At 37.5% G+C, this 5,171-nt stretch overlaps 1 non-coding gene across 1 annotated transcript; it reads right to left on the bottom strand.

The window, feature by feature from the left end:
• Nucleotides 1-2,679: 2,679 nt before the first annotated feature.
• LOC148567505 (small nucleolar RNA R71) lies at nucleotides 2,680-2,787 on the bottom strand. Its single transcript, XR_015881504.1, has one exon. It is a non-coding gene; the product is annotated as a small nucleolar RNA R71 (small nucleolar RNA).
• Nucleotides 2,788-5,171: the final 2,384 nt, after the last annotated feature.

Here is a 5,171-nt window from a genome sequence, read left to right as displayed (position 1 = left end):
ATTTATTATTCGAAAACTCCATGATTATTTTATATCCGCCTGACTGAGATTTACAAGGTGACCATAGCTTGCTTCATACCAACAATCTCCGTGGGATTCGACCCTTACTCACGTAAGGTATTACTTGGACGACCCAGTGCACTTGCTGGTTAGTTGTATCGAAGTTGTGACAAATTATGAATGTGTAATCACGATTACGCATACCAAGTTGCTCACGTGCCAGGAATAGTTTGAGCCTGGACATCACAATTTCGTGCACCAAGTTTTTGGCGCCGTTGCCGGGGATTGTTCGAGTTTGGACAACTGACGGTTCATCTTGTTGCTCAGATTAGGTAATTTTCTTTTTGTTTTCTTTTAAAAAAAAAAAATTTTCAAAAAATTTTTCAAAATTTTCTCACCTGTTTTCGAAAAAAAAAAATTTTTTTTAGATTCAAAATTTTTAAGAATGAATTCTAGTGTTTCATGAAGCATGTGAAGCCTGGTTGGCTGTAAAGCCATGTCTAAATTTATTTGGACTGAGGCTTGCAATTTGTTATCAAGAGCAATATACTCTGGTGTTAAATGCTGAAGCTTGGCTGGCCATTGGCCATGTCTAGTGTTTTGGACCGGAGCTTTCATTGAAAGCTTGGCTGGCTAGTGAGCCATGTCTAATTCCTGGACTGAAGCTTTAGACTAAGAATGCAAGATTCCTGGAATTCATGTTAAAAATTTTGGAATCCTTATTTTTTCTTTTTCAATTAATTTTTGAAAAATCCAAAAAAAAATTCGAAAATCATAAAAATCAAAAATATTTTTCTGTTTCTTGTTTGAGTCTTGAGTCATATCATAAGTTTGGTGTCACTTGCATATGCATCTTGCATTTTTCGAAAATATCATGCATTCATAGTGTTCTTCATGATCTTCAAGTTGTTCTTGGTAAGTCTTCTTGTTTGATCTTGATGATTTTTTGTTTTGTGTCTTTTCTTGTTTTTCATATGCATTCTTGAATTCTTAGTGTCTAAGCATTAAAGAATTCTAAGTTTGGTGTCTTGCATGTTTTCCTTGCATTAAAAAATTTTCAAAAATGTGTTCTTGATGTTCATCATGATCTTCATAGTGTTCTTGGTGTTCATCTTGACATTCATAGCATCCTTGCATGCATTCATTGTTTAGATCTAAAAATTTCATGCATTGCATAATTTTCATGTTTTTCAAAAATCAAAAAAATATATCTTTCCCTTTTTCTCTCATCAAATTCGAAAATTTGGATTGACTTTTTCAAAAATTTTTAAAATCAAGTTGTTTCTTATGAGTCAAATCAAATTTTCAATTTGAAAATCTTATCTTTTTCAAAATCTTTTTCAAAAATCAAATCTTTTTCAAAAGTCTTAGTTATTTTCGAAAATTCCAAAAATATTTTTCAAAAATGTTTTCCTTATTTTTATACCAAATTTTCGAAAATAACATAATCAATTAATGTTTTGATTCAAAAATTTGAAGTTTGTTACTTGCTTGTTAAGAAAGATTCAAACTTTGAGTTCTAGAATCATATCTTGTGATTTCTTGTGAATCAAGTCATTAATTGTGATTTTAAAAATCAAATCTTTTTTTCAAAAACTAATTTCTATCATATCTTTTCAAAAATATCTTCTCATCTTATCTTTTTCAAAAATATCTTTTCAAAATATCTTTCCTAACCTCCTAACTTCTTATCTTTTCAAAATTTGTTTCAACTAACTAACTAACTTTTTGTTTGTTTCTTAACTTTTTCAAAACTACCTAACTAACTCTCTCTCTCTAATTTTCGAAAATATCTTCCCTCTATTTCAAAAATTTCTTTTTAATTAACTAATTATTCTTATTTTTATTTTTAATTTTAAAAATTTGTCAAAAAAATACTAACAATTTTCAAAAACTATTTTTCGAAAATCACTAACTCTTTTTCAAAATAATTTTCGAAAATTATCCCTCCCCCATCTTATTCAATTTATTCATTCATATCCTAACATCTCATCTCACATCTCTGCCATCCTCACAGTTGTATTTCTTCCATTATATTACATTCTTTGTCTCCCCCTCTTCTTCTACTCACACAGGGATCCCTATACTGTGGTATAAAGGATCTCTATTATTATTATTATTTTTCTGTGCCTTCTTCTTTGTCATATGAGCAGGAGCAAGGATAAGAACATTCTTGTGGAAGCAGATCCAGAACCTGAAAGGACTCTGAAGAGAAAATTAAGAGAAGCTAAATTACAACAATCCAGAGAAAACCTTTCAGAAATTTTCGAACAGGAAGAGGAGATGGCAGCCGAAAATAATAATAATGTAAGGAAGATGCTTGGTGACTTTACTGCACCTAATTCCAATTTACATGGAAGAAGCATCTCCATTCCTGCCATTGGAGCAAACAACTTTGAGCTGAAACCTCAATTAGTTTCTCTGATGTAGCAGAACTGCAAGTTTCATGGACTTCCATCTGAAGATCCTTTTCAGTTCTTAACTGAATTCTTGCAGATATGTGATACTGTTAAGACTAATGGAGTAGATCCTGAAGTCTACAGGCTCATGCTTTTCCCTTTTGCTGTAAGAGACAGAGCTAGATTATGGTTGGATTCTCAACCCAAAGACAGCCTGAACTCTTGGGATAAGCTGGTCACGGCTTTCTTAGCCAAGTACTTTCCTCCTCAAAAGCTGAGCAAGCTTAGAGGTGATGTTCAAACCTTCAGACAGAAAGAAGGTGAATCCCTCTATGAAGCTTGGGAAAGATACAAACAGTTGACCAAAAAGTGTCCTTCTGACATGCTTTCAGAATGGACCATCCTGGATATATTCTATGATGGTTTATCTGAGCTATCAAAAATTTCACTGGACACTTCTACAGGTGGATCCATTCACCTAAAGAAAACGCCTGCAGAAGCTCAAGAACTCATTGACATGGTTGCTAATAACCAGTTCATGTACACTTCTGAAAGGAATCCTGTGAGTAATGGGACGCCTATGAAGAAGGGAGTTCTTGAGATTGATACTATGAATGCCATATTGACTCAGAATAAAATATTGACTCAGCAAGTCAATATGATCTCTCAGAGTCTGAATGGAATGCAAGCTGCATCCAACAGTACTCAAGAGGCTTCTCATGAAGAAGAAGCTTATGATCCTGAGAACCCTGCAATAGCAGAGGTGAATTACTTAGGTGAACCTTATGGAAACACCTATAACTCATCATGGAGAAATCATCCAAATTTCTCATGGAAGGATCAAAAGCCTCAACAAGGCTTTAATAATGGTGGAAGAAACAGGTTTAACAATAATAAACCTTTTCCATCATCAACTCAGCAACAGACAGAGAACTCTGAATAAAATGCTTCTAATTTAGCAAATCTAGTCTCAGATCTATCTAAGGCCACTGTAAGTTTCATGAATGAAACAAGGTCTTCCATTAGAAATCTGGAAGCACAAGTGGGCCAGCTGAGTAAAAGGATCACTGAAATCCCTCCTAGTACTCTCCCAAGCAATACAGAAGAGAACCCAAAAGGAGAGTGCAAGGCCATTGACATAAGCACCATGGCCGAACCTATAAGGGAAGGAGAGGACGTGAATCCCAAGGAGGAAGACCTCCTGGGACGTCCAGTGATCAATAAGGAGCTTCCCTCTGAGGAATCAAAGGACTCTGAGGCTCATCTAGAGACCATAGAGATTCCATTGAACCTCCTTATGCCCTTCATGAGCTCTGATGAGTATTCCTCTTCTGAAGAGAATGAGGATGTAACTGAAGAGCAAACTGCCAAGTTTCTTGGTGCAATCATGAAGCTAAATGCCAAATTATTTGGCATTAATACTTGGGAAGTTGAACCTCCCTTGTTCATCAATGAACTAAGTGATCTGGATCAACTGACATTGCCTCAGAAGAGACAGGATCCTGGAAAGTTCATAATACCCTGCACCATAGGCACCATGATCTCTAAGGCTCTGTGTGACCTTGGTTCAGGAATAAACCTCATGCCCCTCTCTGTAATAGAGAAACTGGGAATCTATGGGGTGCAAGCTGCTAAAATCTCATTAGAGATGGCAGACAGTTCAAGAAAACAGGCTTATGGACAAGTAGAGGATGTGTTAGTAAAGGTTGAAGGCCTTTACATCCCTACTGATTTCATAGTCCTGGATACTGGAAAGGAAGAGGATGAATCCATCATCCTAGGAAGACCTTTCCTGGCCACAGCAAGAGCTGTGATTGATGTTGACAGAGGTGAAATTGTCCTTCAATGGAATGAGGACTCCCTTGTGTTTAAAACTCAAGGATCTCCCTCTGCAACCATGGAGAGGAAGCAGAAAAAGCTTCTCTCAAAACAGAGTCAACCAGAGCCCCCACAGTCAAACTCTAAGTTTGGTGTTGAACTCCCATATCCAAACTCTAAGTTTGGTGTTGGAGAGTCTCAACAAAGCTCTGCACATCTGTGAGGCTCCATGAGAGCCCACTGTCAAGCTATTGACACTAAAGAAGCGCTTGTTGGGAGGCAACCCAATTTTTATTTATCTAACTATATTTTCCTTAGTTATATGTCTTTGTAGGTTCATGATCATGTGGAGTCACAAAATAAATATAAAAATTGAAAACGGAATCAAAAACAGCAGAAGAAAAATCACACCCTGGAGGAGCATCTGTCTGGCGTTCAGCGCCAGAACAGAGCATGGTGCTGGCGCTAAATGCCCAAAATGGGCAGCTTCTGGGCGCTGAACGCCAGAACAGGCATGGTTCTGGCGTTCAACGCCAGAAATGGCACACAAATGGGCGTTGAACACCCAAAATGGCCACCAACCTGGCGTTGAACGCCCAGAGTTGGGTACAAAGGCATTTTTACATGCCTAATGGGTGCAGGGATGTAAATCCTTGAACACCTCAGGATCTGTGGACCCCATAGGATCCACTCAGGATCTGTGGACCCCACAGGATCTCCACCTACCTCCACTCACTTCTTCTCACCACTCTCTTTCACACAACCCCATAAACACTCTTCCCCAAAAACCCTTCACCAATCACCTCTTCACCACTCACATCCATCCACTCTTCCCCATAAACCTACCTCATAAACTCCACCTACCTTCAAATTTCAAAACCAATTTCCCACCCAAACCCACCCATATGCCCGAACCTTAACCCCCTCCCTTCCCTATATAAAGCCCTCCATTCT

This window comes from Arachis ipaensis, chromosome B4 (assembly GCF_059453495.1).
Source record: "Arachis ipaensis isolate K30076 ecotype BB chromosome B4, ASM5945349v1, whole genome shotgun sequence".
NCBI classification, from domain to species: Eukaryota; Viridiplantae; Streptophyta; class Magnoliopsida; order Fabales; family Fabaceae; genus Arachis; species Arachis ipaensis.
The sequence above is the reverse complement of the archived record's forward strand: the minus strand, read 5'-3'. Positions and strand labels throughout refer to the sequence as shown.